This window comes from Carcharhinus amblyrhynchos, chromosome 17, assembly GCF_965287045.1.
Source record: "Carcharhinus amblyrhynchos chromosome 17, sCarAmb.v2.hapA, whole genome shotgun sequence".
NCBI lineage: Eukaryota > Metazoa > Chordata > Chondrichthyes > Carcharhiniformes > Carcharhinidae > Carcharhinus > Carcharhinus amblyrhynchos.
The window spans coordinates 18,488,704-18,507,134 of NC_137340.1; positions in this window are offsets into that span (position 1 = coordinate 18,488,704).

Below are 18,431 nucleotides of genomic sequence, written 5' to 3' on the forward strand. Positions count from 1 at the left end.
CTATCCAAGCTTCACAAATCTTGCTTTGCTTTCCTCTCTCAAGCTGGCAATGTTTATGAGAAACTCCCTGTCTCCAAATGGAATATGAAATGTCACTTCTGCATTGATTCAAAATGATAAATGGCTCAAAATTAAAATATAGCAACAAACAGGCCCTGCAAGCAAGGACACTAATATTTTATTTAAATCTTGTTTAAAAAATGCTACAAATCGAGATTCCAGGCACCAGTAATCTGGAATGTTTTAATCTTGAAAATGCCGACTTTCCCTCAAACACCTGAATTTCAGGAGTTTGGCCAACCTGAAGGAGGGTGTGTGGTGCTTAAACACCAGATAGCCTATCAATGAGTTAGAAAAGTATACAATTCATATTGTCAAGTTGTAAAGTTTTACGTTGACTTTTCTAAACGCCTTAATGTGTTCCTCAGACTGTCTGGATGCACAGACAATAAATACTTAATGATGCCAGCAGAATTTAACAGAGGGTTGGCAACAAGCTCCACAGTGTGGGACAGTAACCCAAGAGGAGAAAAAGAGAGTTAAATCGAGAATTAGATAATGTCAAGATTTGGGCTTCTATTGTGTTATGAGGAAAGGAAGTCTTTAGGACAATGTTCTGTTTTTGGGGGCTCGCATATGGATGAGAATTTAAAGGGAGACAAAATGGCAAGAGGAACTGGAGGACATGAATTTAATAAAAAGTAATTACAAAGAAGCAAAAAGAAATTAAGTTATTTTTATATGGAGAAGTTATGATTTGGAATTCACTGGATGAAGAGTGACGGAAGCAGATTCAATGATTAATTTTTAAAGGGACTTGGTAGATAATTGAAAAGGAAAATATACTATACAATGAGGAAAAGGCAGAGGAATGGAATTAACTGGATAACTTTCCAAGAATGACCATCTTATGCGCTGTCTTGTTCTATTTAACTAACTTTATCCCCTTCCTTTGAAGACACAGAATCACACTCCGGTTCAACTTCACTAATGCCAGTTGCCCTTTGCTACTAATCTTCTACATCCTCAATAAAGTAATGAAAGTTATTCCATATCGGATGGTCAAATTATCACTGAACTGGATAGTGCCTGACAAAACGTATTTAGTTTAAGCTTGGTAATTTCTTTAAATCGATCATAATATACCGGGCATTCAGAAACCAGCAATAACCACTGTGTCCATAGCTGCAAATGTTTTTAATGCTACGTTGCTAAAAATATTATGTTGACTATCAAAAAGAGAATTTGTCCAACATGGTTTACTACAACTAGTTACTTAATTATATTGATTACCATACTATTGATGTGTTCCATGTCATCCCCATATAAAGGTAATAATGGCACATTGATACATATGATAAACAGAACTTCAATGACTGGGATAAAATGTACCTTCAGATTAGCCAAATCATTGGGGACACTCATCTGCAATGCCAGGAGTGCTGCTGATGTTTCAATGGGTTAGAGGAAGAATTGTGATGCTGGAGGTGCTGTCTTTTAGATGAATTATTAAATTGAGGTGCTATCCACCCTTTCAGGTAGATGTAAAAAAACTCATGACACAAATTAGAATGAGACCAGGTTTGTTCTTTTAAGTGTCCGGGCCAATACTTATCCTCAAATAACATCACAGCAGAAACAGAACAGATTATCTGATCATTATCAAGGTGTAAATAGGCTGCTATATTTCCTACATTACAACAGATAAAATACTTTGGAATGTGCCTGAGGTCATGAAAGATTTTTATAAATGAGTCTTTGGAAGACCATGTTCTGAACTTGCCTTTAATTGATTTCTACTATTGCTCTTATCTGGCATCAAGGTTTAATTTTAAACACTACTTCGTATGTTTCTGCTTCACTTGGTATATTCAACTGTTGACACAATGGTGAAGTTTAAATTCAAATCCAAGGATAAGTGCATGTGTGTGCTGTCTACACGTTAAATCTGCTTCATTCTGGCAGCAAACTCGGATCTACGAAACATTGTTATTGGAATATAGGAGTTAAGATTTTTGTATCAAAAATATAATATGACTCAAGAATGTTGGGCTCCCAATAACAGATTTTAAAATTCCCTGGAAGTTCCCTGCTTCATTCACAACAAAAACAGAAAATGCTTCAGCTTCACAAAACAGAGCTCAGAAACTGCAGGAAATGACAAGTCTATGAAGGCACTGGATAGATACTTTGTGTACATCTCATTTGCTACCCCTTCTCGGTAGATCTGACATCATCTGTGGAGAGAGAATAGAGCCAACGTTTTGAGTCTGATGACCCTTCATCAGAGCTAACAAAGCCAGTTCTGACAAAGGGTCATCCTGACTTGAAATGTTGGCTCTATTCTCCGTAGAAGCTGTCGGACCTGCTGAACTTCTCCAGAATTTTGTGTTTTTGTTTCAGATTCCAGCATTCCAGTATTTTGCTTTTACCCTGGTTCATTTCCCTGTCAATATTAGGTCAGTTCATACCAGAAGTGAGTGCTAGATCATAGAAACACTACAGTGCCGAAGGAGGCCATTCAGCTCATCAAGTCTGCACCTGTAAGAATATCTTACCCAGGCCTCACCCCTTCCACACACCTGACGAAGGCACAGCGTTTCTGAAAGCTTGTGGGATTACTATCAAATAAACTGGTTGGACTTTAACCTGGTGTTGTGAGACTTCTTACTGCGTTTACCCCAGTCCAACGCCAGCGTCTCTGCGTCATGACTATCCCTGTAAGTCCATGGATTTAACCATGGCTAATCCATCTAACCTGCACACCTTGGGACACTAAGGGGAATTTAGCATAGCCAATCCATCTAAACTACACATTTTGGACTGTGGGAGGAAACTGGAGCACCCAGACGAAATCCACTCAGACACAGGGAGAATGTGCAATGGCACCCAAACAAAAAGTCATCCGAAGCCAGAACTGAATCCAGGTCCCTGGTGCTGTGAGGCAGTAGCACGAACCATTTTGCCACCATGCTGCCCAATTGTCAGCGGTGCCCCAACTGTCAGCAGTGATTTGACTTCAGGGCCAAAAGCTCTGCCAAGGACCCTGTTGCTGAGCACAACACCATTATACCTAATTGAACAGATTATATCCATACTGGTACAGGAGAAGCTTGGTTATGATACCCTTTGCAATTGAATACTGATTGGCCCTCAGTGCTAAAGCTCAACTATGTACAATGGCTACTTGTGTGATCAATGTATTAGAAGGAATTGAAGGCCAGTGAAAGAATTTACCACATATGATTCTTATGTCTAGGGAAGTAGAGCTGAAGGAATATAAAGTTTAAATCACAATGGAGTTCCATTCACCAACCTGTTCAGGAATATCATCACATTACAATCATAAAATAGTCTACTCTGAAATATTGTTTGATGTACTGTCACTAAGCACCCAGATCTCCTGAACATAAATCCTATTTGCAAAACCAAAATCTGTCACAGTCTACCTGTTGGTTTTTCGGTATAATAATCTCCATACCTCCTCAAGAGGGTGAGGAGAGAAGAGGAGCATCTTATTTTAGGTCATGGGAAGGATAGTGGAACAGTTGATCCCAATGTGAAAGATTCACATCAATCATTGCAATCCTGCCAGCAGCAACCAGCTCAGATTCTAGGAATAAAACATGAATTTGATATTGTTTTCAATATTAAGTAGGAGGGTAACATTCGCTGTACTTTACCAATCACTAAAGGCCTCACATCAACCCAGGAGGGTGAAGGAGCAAAGGCTTCTGCTGATGAATGTTTTCATGTCAAATGATGTCTGAATTAACGCTCTAATAAAACGTGAAATCTTCTCCGTCAAACTTACTAAAACACATCATTGCTAGTTTTGTGTTTCTAGAATGGGAGAAAGGTAAAATTCCATCCTTTGCACTCTGTACAAATACTTGGAAGAAGGAAAATAAGTTCAAGCGTATGAAATGTTCCCTGTTCTATCTCTTAGCAAAGTAACTGAATCAATCTTAGTCGAAGAAGCTTCCTGTGTCTATTGATACATGAGGCAGACAAACCATATGCTTTTTTTCTGTTTTGATAGCTAGCTCTTTCTGGAATAGGTTGCCAGCCTGTTGTCAGTAGCTACAGTTTTGAGGGGTGCCACTCTGCATCCAGCATGATGCTGACCTGGAGACTCTCCCACATTTCTGTTGGCTATTGGAATATTGAAAAAAGTTACAAATTTTGACCACATATGAACACACCTCCCACGATAAAGTCCTGGAGTGGGACTCAAATCTTGATCTTTTGACTTAGCAGCAGCGATGCTACTTACTACTCACTGCATCAAAAAATCTCGCTGGACTAAACCAGAAACTCAAACATATTTATTGGAGGTGGTAGTCTGAGAGTCAACTGATTGCTGTCCGTTCATTAGGGAGCTTTCTAATCATAGGTCTGCTAGCTGGTTTAAAACAAATCTCCTCCACGCTCCTACAGACTACTTAGGGAGGAATACATAGAATAGCTGGTGAGATAGATTTCAGTTTTGTCAACATTATGTTTAGGGAACTTTGGCTCATAGAAGTCCAGATATTGGATAAACAATCAGAAAGTCTAACAATGAATTTTGCATCAGTAAAAGAGACGGGAAAACTGGATTTCTTATGGTCAGCTTGCACGTGAAACCTAGTCATACACTTGCAGATAATAATACCGAAAGAATAACGTGAAAGGGAAGCCTTCAAGAATGAAGTTCACAATGCAAGAGGAATGATTGTCAAGTAGATTGAGCCACTCTTGAAGGCATTATAGTGTTTACATTGCAGCAGGTGTGGGCAGGACTCAAGGAGTGACGCTCGGAAGATGGACAACAGAGAGAGAATTTGAAGATAGATTGAGAGGTCAATGATATTGGAGATAATGGAGTGAGTCAGATGAATTAGGAGATGCAGAGACAGTTGCAATTGCATCGGATGAAGGGTTTACAATCATGAATAATGTGGTCTCAATGTTGTTTTGGACCAGAAGTCAGAATGGAGGTTTCCTCACCACCTGCTGTTGGCATGCAGGTACAGCAGTTGGTGAGGAAAGCTAATGGCATGCTGGCCTTCACAGCGAGAGGATTTGAGTTTAGGAGTAGGAATGTCTTACTGCAGTTATACAGGGCCTTGTGAGGCCACACCTTGTCTATTGTGTGCAGTTTTAGTTTGCTAGTCTGAGGAAGGACATTCTTGCTATTGAGGGAGTCCAGTGAAAGTTCACCAGACTGATTCCTGGAATGGCAGGACTGACATATGAAGAAAGACTAGATCAACCTAGCTTGTACTCACTGGAATTTAGAATCATTTCCCTTGTATAGTGGAAGACTGAGGGGGCATCTCATAGAAACATAGAAAATCCTGATGGGACTGCAGAGGCTAGATGCGTGAAGAATGTTCCCAATGTTTGGGAAGTCCAGAACTAGGGGTCACAGCCTAAGAATAAAGGGTAAGACATTCAGTACTGAGATGAGGAAGAACTTCTTCACTCAGAGTTGTGAGCCTGTGGAATTCTGTACCACAGGAAGCTGTTGGGGTCAGTTCCGATATATGGGGTTGTGGGAATAGGGCCTGGGTGGGATTGTGGTCAATACAGACTTGATTGGCTGAATGTACTGTAGGGATTCTATGATTAGATATGTTCAAGAGGGAGCTGGACGTGGCTCCTGTGGCTAAAGGGATCAAGGGATATGGAGAGAAAGCAGGAATTGGATACTGAAAGTGTGTGATCAGCCATGATCATATTGAATGGTGGTGCAGATTCAAAGGGCCGAAGGGCAATTATTTTCTATGTTTCAACAAAGAGAAAGTATAGTGTGAGGTAACAAACCTCCAGGACTTTGGAAGGAATGGAAGGCAGATGGCAAATTGGCCATTGGACAAAAATGTTGGTTTCTTTGAAGTCAGTGCCAAAGATGCTGTGGAAGTTAAGGAGAATTCTTGAAGAAGGAAACAGGTTGATTAGGGGTCTGAAAAAACACCAGGTTGAAGAGAAGAGGTGAAATTCAGAGTAGTCATGAGTTGGAAGAGAAAGGATTCAAGCATTAAAGTTATTGCTTTGTAGATGAGGGCTGAAATGTTACCACCCTACCCGCCACGGGAATCAGAGCAGGTGAGGGGCAGACGATGGAAAGGTCTGTTGACCTTGGGCAGTATTTTACAGTTTTGGAACTAGCGAGGCTGTGTTTTTGCTGAAATTGTATCTGATGGAATGAGTAACGTTTCTGCTGGATGAGGAGCTTGAAGAAAAACTGGAACTGATAGGGGAGGGGGTGAGACATAAGAACATAACATAAGAACACAAGAACTAGGAGCAGGAGTAGGCCATCCAGCCCTTCGAGCCTGCCCCGCCATTCAATAAGATCATGGCTGATCTGTCGTGGCTCAGTTCCACATTCCCGCCCTCTCCCCATAACCCTTAATCCCCTCTCTTATCAAAAACCCATCAACCCACGTTTTAAAAATATTTAGCGAGGCAGCCTCCACCACTTCAACGGGCAGAGAATTCCAGAGATTCACCACCCTTTGAGTGAAGAAGTTCCTCCTCAACTCCGTTCTAAACCAACCCCCCCTTTATCTTGAGGCTGTGCCCCCTAGTCCTACTGTCCTTTCTCAGCGGGAAGAGTCTCTCCACCTCTATCCTATCCTTCCCATTCATCATCTTATATGTCTCAATGAGATCTCCCCTCATTCTTCTAAACTCTAACGAGTACAAGCCTAGTTTATTCAGCCTCTCCTCATAGCTCAACCCCCTCACCTCCGGCATCAGCCTAGTAAACCTCCTCTGCACTCCCTCCAAGGCCAAAATATCCTTGCGTAAGTACGGCGCCCAAAACTGCACACAGTACTCCAGCTGCGGCCTCACCAATGCCCTATACAGCTGCAGCAAGACCTCCCTACTTTTATATTCAATCCCCCTCGTGATGAAGGCCAGCATCCCATTCGCCTTCCTGACCACCTGCTGCACCTACAGGCTGGGCTTTTGCGACTCATGCACAAGGACCCCGAGGTCCCTCTGCACCGTCGCCTGCTGCAGTTTTTCACCACGTAAGTAATAGTCCTTCCTACCATTGTTCCTACCAAAGTGGACCACCTCGCACTTGCCAACATTAAATTCCATTTGCCAATTCCTGGCCCATTCGCCCAGCCTATCTAGATCCTTCTGCAGACTCTCCACACCCTCCACGCAATTTGCCGTTCCACCAATCTTGGTGTCATCAGCAAATTTCGACACCATACACTCGGTTCCCTCCTCCAGATTATCTATATAAATGGTAAATAGCTGAGGCCCCAGCACCGAACCCTGGGGCACTCCACTAGTCACCAACCGCCAATCCGAATAGCACCCATTAACCCCCACTCTCTGCCTCCTACTTGACAACCAATCCTCTATCCACGCTAACACCCTACCCCCAACTCCATGCCCCCTTACCTTCTGCAATAACCTCTTGTGAGGTACCTTGTCAAATGCCTTCTGAAAATCAAGAAAGACCACATCCACTGGCTCTCCTCTATCCACCACCCTAAACACATCCTCATAGACATTGAGGGGGTAATAAGACAAGGCAGCAATACACCTATAAAACTGGACTTGTCTTCAGATTTATACAAGACAATTGGTTTGTCAAGTTTAAGAGGAGAATGGGATTGTGAAGGAGGGTGATATTCAGCATAAGGTTGAGGAGAAGGGGACTTTCAATACCCTGTTCTTCAAGATAGTTTTTCTATGATTCTATGAAAAGAGCTGCGAGAAGTGTTGGCAAAGGCACTTTCAGTGTCTGCTGGCGGACAATCAGTGGTGTCTGTTTCAATAGCACAGAGTGGAATACCAAGGTTGAAGCTGAGGAAAGCTATGAAGTATGCTAGTAGGGAAGAGAGGCTGTGTCACTGTCGTGCAGTATAGTAGCGGATCTATACAAAATTCTCTATTGCATTATGTATACACTCCTATCACAATGTAATGTCTCCAAATCCAATAAAGATTCTGTGTATTCCAATGAGAGTCTTTCCCAACAGGATGATAGAGGAACTGAACAATTTTTTTTTCTCAATGAAAAAGTGCACAAATGTCATTCTTCCCAAATTAAAAAAAACCCCAAAACCTGACTGTCAAAAGCCTCTCTGCCACTGACAAACACTAAAGTCCTGAGTTCAATCGAATACTCTCCACTTGTAAATTGGCACAGCTGCAACAACATTCACACAGCTCAAAGGCAGTGCAAACTGTTTGATCAATAGCAATTCCACCACCTTAAACCTTCACTCACCAGCAGCAGTTGCTGCGGTGTAGATATCTGTTCCACAGATAACACTAATAGGAGTATGACCATCATCTCCAAGTCACACAGCATCCCCACTTGGAACTAGAAGAGTGATGCTTTTATTATGGTGGGACCAAAATCTGGGAATTCCCTACCTCCCAACACCCTGGGAATACCTTCACCACAGGGGTTGAAGCAACTCAAGGCAGCAGCTCATTCCCACCTCCTCTTCAAGGGGATAGGCAACAAATGCTAGCTATGCTAGTTTTCTGTAATGGGATGTGGACGTTACTGGCAAGGCTGGAATTCGTTGGCCATCCCTAATTGACGTTGAATTGAGAAGCTTGCATTGAAAGTTCACCACATTGGTGTGGATCTGGAGTCACATGGAGGCCAGACCAGGGAAGGATGGCAGATTTCCTTCCCTAGAAGACATTGGTGGACCAGATGGGTTTTTACGACAATTGATGATAGTAATGCTTACTGTGAAACTAAGACTAGCTGTCAATTCCAGCTGCCATGGTGGGATTTCAAGCCATATCCCTGGGTCTCTGGATTACTACATTACCACTACACCACATTCCCCCTCCCTCATGTTCTCAGAATTATTACTTTTTTAAATCTTGGACAGAAAACAAAGAAGAATTATCAGCACCCAATGGCTGGAACTGACTATATTCCCACTGTCATACCGACACTGGCAGATAGGTTAGCACTGCTGTCTCACAGTGTCAGAAACTCAGGTTCAATTCTGGCCTTGGTTCACCGTCTGTGTGCAGTTTGCACATTCTCCCCGTGTCTGTGTGGGTTTCCTCTGGGTGCTCTGGTTTTCTGCCACAGTCCCAAAGATGTGCAGGTTAGGTGGATTGGCTATGCTAAACTGCTCCTTAGTGTCAGGGGATTAGGGTAAATACATGGGGTTATTGTCTGCACAGGTTCAACAGGACTGCAGGAATTCTATAAAGATGTGGACCAGTGTTTTTCCATACTTTGCTGTTTCACTCTCCTCAGACCACCATAAGAAGAAGGGCATTCAAATGGTCATTAGATAGGCATGTGGATAATATTAGAATAGTTTAGGTTAGAGGGTCATTAGATTGGTTCCACTGGTCTGGGCAACATCGAGGGCCAAAGGGCCTGTACTGCACTGTAATGTTCTATGTTCTAAGATATCAAGAGATAGTTGGATTGGGATGTTTATGGACCCCTAGCCTTTATAAGGTCCTTAGCCTTCAGTAGAGGTAGAAAACAGAGAGATGGATTGGTATTTTTACTATTTGAGATTAGAGACGGAGTGGAAATTGTTCATTGGAGCCACTAATAAATGAAATGGACTATGCAGGTGTATGAGGGGTGGCACCAACTTTTAGAAGGAACAGCATTGAATCATTGAAAAGCAAAGGTTCAGGTTACCATTCACAATGGAGATCTGCTCACCCCCTAAACAGCCGGCCCTGTGATTACAACTTCCAAAAAGTTCACTTTCATCTTTCAGAGTTTTGGCGCCTACCGTCCAGCCGGCGTTACTCGACAGTCCTTTCAAGGCTTTCTTGTCTATTGCAGCAAGATCAAAGGCGTTGAAACAGTTCAGAAGGGGCGAAAACAGGCGCGCACATAACCAGGGCAGGAAGGTGGGCAGCACGGGAAGCTGCGTGTGTAAAAGTGCTCACACGTTGTGAGCAATAAACCCGCCCAGCTCTGTGCATAAACCCGTTGGACTTTAACCTGGTGTTGTGAGACTTCTTACTGTGCTCATCGCTACAGACACAGCAACATGTGTGTGAATGGAATATATCTGAGAGAGAGAAACAAGAGCAGGCAGGCAGTCCGGGGACACACAGCCGGCTCCTGCCCAAAGGGAAACTATAACAAATCTCCCTGCACATTCTCGAAATTAAACTACTGCCTTTGACCCCACTCCCCGCAAGATTTCCGCTGTTTATTCCCCACATATTACTTTTAGGCTGATTGAAATATTTACTGTATTAACATTTGCAATCGGTGCCTTATGAAACCACAAAACTCTTACAAGAAGCAGGAGCTGTGATTTAGGAGGCTTTGTGGAATGGAAATATATATTCGGTGATATCCTTGCTTATCAGGACGGATGACATGTTAGTGCAACACTTGTGTAAAATGTACAGTACTGAATTAGGCCATCTCGCTGAGTGAATAATTCTGCTGGAGCTCCTTAAAAATCAGTCCGGAGGCCAGACAATTCAAACTCATCTGAATCGTGCGCTGCAGGATCAAAGCTGCTGGAGAGAGGGGCAAACGGGGCATTTTTAAAGGGAGGAGGTTTTGGGACGGTGGGGGTAAGTGTCTATAGAGATTGGAGCCTGCCCAGGGACGATCGGCCTCCTAAGTTGTCTGAACCATTGGCGGGCACCAGGATTTCTAAAGCGTGTGAATGTTGCTGGTATTGCAGGAACATGACTTCCCTGTGAGCCGGTAGATGGGAATTCGCTCCCATTGAAATCGGCTGAAGGGAGGGTGGGTTTATATATACACACATATAGATAAAATAAACACATTTCCATCTCTCGACAGGAGCTCGGCGCCAATGTGCAGAATACCATCACTGACACAACAGGAGCAAGGCTGAAAAGGCAGCAAACTGCTGATCCCAAAGGCTGAAAAATGCAATAGTCACAAAGCTAGCTGAAGCAAAGGGAACAATTTCATTCAATATAACGGAAACAATACTGAAACGACTCTCGTATATGGCCAAAGATTTGAAGGGCGCACTGGTAGAACGGTGAAACGTTTTAAACTAAACTGAATAACCCAGAGAAAGTGAAAGTACACATGATGAAGTATAGCTCGGAAATTAAAGTCACAAATAAAGTCACATCAGAATGTTTCAAGTTTAAAAAAAAGGCTTTTGGAGACAGTGTCTAGTGATTTCTTCATCTCACTGTAAACTCTGCAGCCTCGACTGCTCTCCAGCTCTGCACAATTGACTAACTAAATATCTCGCAAATTAGTACTTGACCTTTTAAAGACCCCCCTCCTGACTTAATCGGAAACCCTTGATCTTTCTGGTCCTGTTTAGCGCTGCATTTGTGCAATAGATTGTTATTTAAAAGTGTGAGTGGTTCGTAAATAAGGCGTGGGGCTTGAGATCTGAAAGAGCCTTGATTGACTATCAGTTAACTTAATTGTTAATGCTGCCTTTGAAGATGTGGCTGCTGGGAAGCGGGGCCCAACAGCAGGTTGTCCACGGGGGAAAGCTCCAAAAGGTAGAGTGGAGCTCAAACACTTGGGAATCCGCGTGTAACTTCAGGGAAAACATTATTCTAATCACTGCATTGACGTGTCATCTGTTACTGGACAGCCCCAGCTCTAATTTTTGATTTGATTTATTTTTGTCATGTGGATTGGGAAACAGTGAAAAGTATCGTTTCTTGCAAGCTGTACAGACATAGAATACATAGGGGAGAAGGAAAGGAGAGGGTGCAGAGTGTAGAACCTGTCAGTGTGGAAGGACATTGTCATCAACGTCAGGAAGCGTAAAGGAGAACATGCCCCTGTCTGCATCAATGGGGATGAAGTAGAAATGGTAGAGAGTTTCAAGTTTTTAGGTGTCCAGATCACCAGTAACCTGTCCTAGTCCCTCTACGTCGACACTATAGTTAAGAAAGCCCATCAATGTCTCTACTTTCTCAGAAGACTAAGTAAATTTGGCATGTCAACTACCACTCTCTCCAACTTTTATAGATCACTCTATCCAGGCCTTGCAGTATCCTGTAAGTTTCAATAAGGTCCCCCCTCATCCTTCTAAATCCAACGAATACAGGCCCAGAGTCCTCAACCGTCCCTCATATGACTAGCTCTTCATTCCAGAGATCATTCTTGTAAACGTCCTCTGGACCCTTTCCAAGGCCAGCACGTCCTTCTTTAGATATGAGCCCCAAAACAGCTGTCAGCACTCCAGATGGGGTCTGACCAGAGCCATATCCAGCCTTGGAAGTACAGTCCTGCTCTTGTAGTCAAGTCCTCTTGACATGAATGCTAATGTTGCATTTGCCTTCCTAATTGCTTACTAAACTTGCACGTTAACTTTAAGAGAATCTTTAACAATGACTCCCAAATCCTTTTGTGTTTCTGATTTCCTAAGCATTTCCCCATTTAGAAAATAATCTATGCCTTCATTCTTCCTTCCAAAGTGCATAACTTCACACTTTTCCACATCTGCCACTTCTTTGCCACTCTCGTAACCTGCCCAAGTCCTTCTGCAGCTCCTCTGCTTCCTCAATACTACCTGTCCTCTACATACCTTTATATTACCTGCAAACTTAGCAACAGTGCCTTCAGTTCCTTCCTCCAAGTCATTAATGTATATTGTGAAAAGTTGCAGTCCCAGCACTGATCCCTGAGGCACATCACTAATCACCGGCTGCCATCCTGAAAAAGACCCCTTTATCTCCATTCTCTGCTTTCTGCCAGTCAGCGAATCCTCTATCTGTGCCAGGATCTTATCCTTACCACCATGGGCTCTTAACTTATTTAACAGTCTCCTATGCGGCACCTTGTCAAAGGCTACTGGAAATCTAAATAAATCACGTTCAGTGGTTCTCCTTTATCTACCTTCCTTGTTACCTCCTCAAGGAGCTCTAATAGATTTGTTAGACATGTCCTCCCCTTGACAAAGCCGTTCTGACTCAGTCCTGCTTTATCAAGCACTTCCAAGTACTCTGCAATCTCATCTTTAATAATGGACTCTAAAATCTTGCCAAAGACCGAAGTCAGGACAACTGGATTACGATTTCCCATCTGCTGCCCCCCCCCCTCTTCTTGTGATGTTACCTGAGCTACTTTCCTGTCCACTGGGACTTTCCCTGCCTCCAGTGATTCCTGAAAGATCACCACCAGTGCCTCCACAATTTCCTCAGGTATCTCTTTTAGAAAGCTGCGGTGTAGTCTGTCCAGTCCAGGTGATTTATCCGCCTTCAGACATTTCAGTTTCCCCAGAACCTTCTCCTTAGTGATAGCCACTACACTCACCTGTACCCACTGATTCTCCTGGAGCTCTGGCATCCTACATCTGAATAATGCATTAGAATTTTACCGTCCCACCTGCAATGGGAATCAGAGTGGGTGAAGAGTGAACCATAGAAAGGTCTGTTGACCTCCGGATGGGATTTTCTGGTATTGGGGTGAGCGAAGCTGGCAGATCCTGCCCATTAATTCTCTCTCTGCAGATGCAACCAGACCTGTTGATTACTTCCAGCAATTTTTGTTCTTATTTCAGATTTCCACCATCCCCAGTATTTTGATCTAGAGTTGTTCCTAGTGTGCTGGCCAACATTTATCTCTCGGTCAACATCACAAAAAAACTGACTATTATGACATTGCTATTTGTGGGAGCTTGCTGTGCACAATGTGGCTGCTGCATTTCCTACAGTACTGCAATGATGCCATTTCAAATGCACCTCATTGGCTGTGCCTGGTAATCATGAAGGGCACTATTTAAATGCAAATCTCTTTCACAGACAAAATCAGAACCTGTATGACAGGAAATACCCAACTTGAACCTAGTAATGAGATCAGTTGTTGCAACAACTGGAGTGAGCATCTTACCAATGGAAAGACAACCATTTGCACACTACGGTAGCTTAAATATTATCTTATGTTTTAAGGCTTGCCCAGTTTTTTTCCCTATTGGGCATTACAATAAAAGTTGACCATACAAAATTGAATTGGGCATTTTTGATGCATATACTCGTACTGTGTTTGGAAAATAGGTGGCATGGGGCAGCTTAGTGGCACAATGGTTAGCACTGCTGCATCTCAACACCAGGGACCTGGGTTCAATTCCCAGTTTGGGTTACTCTCTGTGTGGAGTCTGCATGTTCTCCCTGCATGGGTTTTCTCCAGGTGCTCTGATTTCCAAAAGAAGTGCTGGTTAGGTGCATTGGCCATGGTAAATTCTCCTTCAATGTCTCCGAACAGGCACCCAGAGTGTGGCCACTAGGGGATTTTCACAATAACCCCATTGCAGTGTTAATGTGGACCTACTTGTGACACAAATAAATAAACGTAAACAAAAAAATCTTTGTTTTTTTCGAAGCTAACTGTAAATTAACCTCAATTATGAAGCACTTCACTCCTGAACTGGTTTGTGCCTTTCTCTGTAAACATTTTTAATAGGAGTTTGATGATAAGAATCACTCAGGGCAGAACTCATTTACTGATTATTTGCTTCGAAATAGTTTTAAATTATTTAATTAAAGTTTGATCTTTGTGAGAGGACAATTTTATTTTACTGTTATTATTAATTCATATATTTTTAAACAAATGAGCAATGTACCTAAAACAAATTTCTGTATGGATAATAAAATGGAATTGAATTTGATTGACACACAAAGCTTGGAACCTGTGTAAACAGTGACTTTCTCAGCACTTAACAAAGACTTTCATTTATGTAAATTTATATTTATTATATACTGCATAAATTAGCAACCACAATGATACTGATTTTGCTGCCAAAATTACAATGAGTTCGATGGTACTCGACGTTAATAATCAGCTTTTGGTAAGGATGAGATCATCTGTGAATTTTGAATTGCTATAAATCACTGGATGGTTTGCCATGCAATCTTGGTAAAATAACAGTTGCTTTTCTGTAAATTTCACAAACCTGGTGTGAATATTCACTAATTGTCAATGAAACTTGCCTTATGGATTAAAAGCTGCTGCTTAACAGTCTTTGTACTCAGTTAATGTCTGAGTTACAAGTTATGTTCCTGCAATACCAATCCACCTCTTTGCCCATTTAAAGGATCAGGTGAAATGTCACTCATATTCTTGCAGACATTAAACGGATGTTGGAGAGTTAATGTGACAGGGGTGATTTCCTTCAGCTCGGACCCCCTTAATATTTCTAGACAATGCTCTGTGGTCTGATTTTGAGTCCTTGTGGACCTGAGAAATTGCCATTTCCAAAGCTTTGGCGCATTCCTACACTTGCAAAACGTTTAATCAGTCTTTTAGAGCTATCCAGATCCCGAGAGTTCACTCCTACTGAGTTTGGTTCTGTGCTGGCAAATGGGTAATATGGCATGGCCTAACCGGCACATCTTTAGACTGTTGAAAGAAAATTAGGCACTCAGAGGAACCTCACGAAGACACAGGAAGAATGTGCAGACTCCACACAGTCCAAGGCCAGAATTGAACCCAAATCTCCGGAGCTATAATGTAGCAGTGTTAATGATTGTGCCACCTTTGGTTAACCTGGAGGAATATATTATTTGAAGATCCCAATGAAGTCTTGCAGGAGACTTATCCATCACCAAATGCACAACATTGGCATACAGATAGGGGCAAAAGGGTTTTTGATTTGATTTGATTTATTATTGATTTGATTTATTATTGTCACATGTATTAACATACAGTGGAAAGCATTGTTTCTTGCGTGCTATACAGACAAAACATATTGTTCATAGAGAAGGAAAGGAGAGAGTGCAGAATGTATTGTTACAATCATAGCTAGGGTGTAGAGAAAGATCAACTTCATACAAGATTTGGGCTGCAAAGAGATCAGAGTGAGTGCATTAACCACGAGTAAGCATGTGAGCTGGGTGGACTGCAGAACTAGTTCCTGTTGCAGTCTTGTGGCTCAGGGTCTGTTTACATATTTTGCTGCTTTCGTTTTCTTCCTTCTTATTGGAGTGCCAGTTGTTACCTTATCTGTAACAGTCACCTTTTCGTCCCGTGCGCTAATGCAGTGACTCTTCCCACCCCACCCATGCCCAGATACACTTTATTGTTAAGGAAAAGGCCTCTTTAGGTTGTCTGATACATAGTTGGGGGGGGGGGGGGGGGAAAGCGGGGCAGTGGGGTGAGGGGGGTCATTTAATATGGAACTGGGAATCAACTGCTTGCCTGATCCTAGCACCTGATGGGTTCCAGCTTCTTAATATTTTTGCCAGGGGAGGGATATTGTGTGTTTAATAATCAAATAGTTTGTTCAAACATCTGCAGCAAGACTGAACGAATAATAGTACAGCACAGGGACAGGCCCTTTGGCCCACCAAGTCTGTGCCAACACAGATACATCTCTAATCTAATATTTTCTTTCCTCTATGTAAACCAATTCCCCTATTCCCTGCCTATTCACCTGTCTATCCAGATGCTCTTGAATGTTGTTATAGAATCTGCTTCCACCACTTCCTCTGGCAACACATTCCAGACATTCACCACCCTCTGTGTGAAAAAACTTGCCCCTTACATCTCTTTCAACCAATGCCTCTAAGTAATTGACCCTTTGACACTGGAAAAAAGACTCTGACTCTCCATTCTATCCAAGCCTGTCATCATCTTGTAAACCTTGATCATGTCCCCCCTCATCCCCTGATGCTCCAGTGAAAACAATCCAAGTTTGTTCAATTTTTCTTCATGGTCCATATCCTCTAAACCAGGCAACATCCTGGTAAATCTCTTCTGCACCCTTTCCAATGCATCAACATCCTTCCAGTCATGTGACTACCAGAATTGTACACAATACTCCAAATGCGGCTAACCAAAATTTTATACAGTTCATAGAGTCATAGAGGTTTACAGCATGGAAGCAGACCCTTCGTTCCACCTTGTCCATGCGACCCTTTTTTAAAATTTTTATGCTAGTCCTAATTGCCTGCATTTGGTCCATTTCCATCTATACCCATCTTATCCATGTAACTGTCTAAACGCTTTTTAGAAGACAAAACTGTACCCGCCTCTAATATTACCTCTGGCAACTTGTTCCAGACACTCCCCACCCTCTGTGTGAAAACATTGCTCCCCTAGACACTTTTGTATCTCTCCCCGCTCAGCTTAAACCAATGCTCTCTAGTTTTAGACTCCCCTACTCTTGGGAAAAGATATTGACTATCTAGCTGATCTATGCCCCTCATTATTTTATAGACATCTATAGGATCCCCCTCAGCCTCCTACACTCCAGAGAAAAAAGTCCCAGTCTATCCAGCTTCTCCTTATAACTCAAACCATCAAATCCTGGTAGCATCCTAGTGAATCTCTTCTACATTCTTTCTAGTTTAATAATATCCTTTCTATAATAGGTGACCAGGACTGGTACACAGCATTCCAAGTGTGGCCTTACCAATGTCTTGTACAACTTCAACAAGACATTCCAACTCTTGTACTCAATGTCCTGACCAATGAAACCAGGCATGCTGTGAATGCCTTCTCCACCATTCTGTCCACCAGTGACTCCACTTTCAAGGAGTTAGGAACCTGTACCCCTAGATCTCTTTGTTCTGTAACTCTCAGCATGATTTTCCAATTCCTATATTCACCCTGACCAATGAAGGCCAGCATGCCATATACCTTCTTGACTACCTTGTCAACCTGAGTTGCCACCTTCAGGGAACGGTGGATCTGTATGCCTAGATCCTGCTCTATGCTAGTATTTCTAAGAGCTCTACCACTTACTGTATACTTTCCTTCTGCAGTAGACCTTCCAAATTGTATCACCTCACATTTGCCCAACTTAAATTCCATCTGCCATCTTTTGGCCCAGGTCTCCAGCCAATTTATATCCTGCTGAATCCTCTGACAATTCTCCTCACTATCCGCTGCTCCCCCAATTTTTGTATCATGTACAAATTTACTAATCAGAACACTTGCATTTTCCTCCAAATCATTTATATATATTACAAACAACAGAGATCCCAGCACTGATCCTTGTGGAACATCGCTTTGTCGCAGATCTCCAGTTAGAAAAGTATCCTTCCACTGTTCCTCTCTGCTTTCTATGCCCAAACCAGTTTTGCATCTATCTTACCAGCTCACTTCAGATCCTGTATGATTTCACCTTCCGTATCAGCCGATCATGAGGAACCTTATCAAAGGCTTTACTAAAGTCTATGTTTACAGCATCCACTGCCCTACCCTGCTCAATTTTTCTGGTCACTTCCTCAAAGAACTCAATCAAGTTTGTGAGATACAACCCCCCACTTCACAAAATCATGCTGCCTATCACTAATAAGCCTATTCTGTTCCAGATGGGAGTATATCCTGTCCCTAAGAATCTTCTCCAAGAATTCCCCCACTAGTGATGTAAGGATCACAAGCCTGTAATTTTCTGGATTGTCCCTTCTGCCGTCCTTAAACTGTACTTCAGCTTATCTAAAACTCTGGTTTATGTATCTTATCCCAATCAGGCTCAACCCCCATTCCTGTTCTC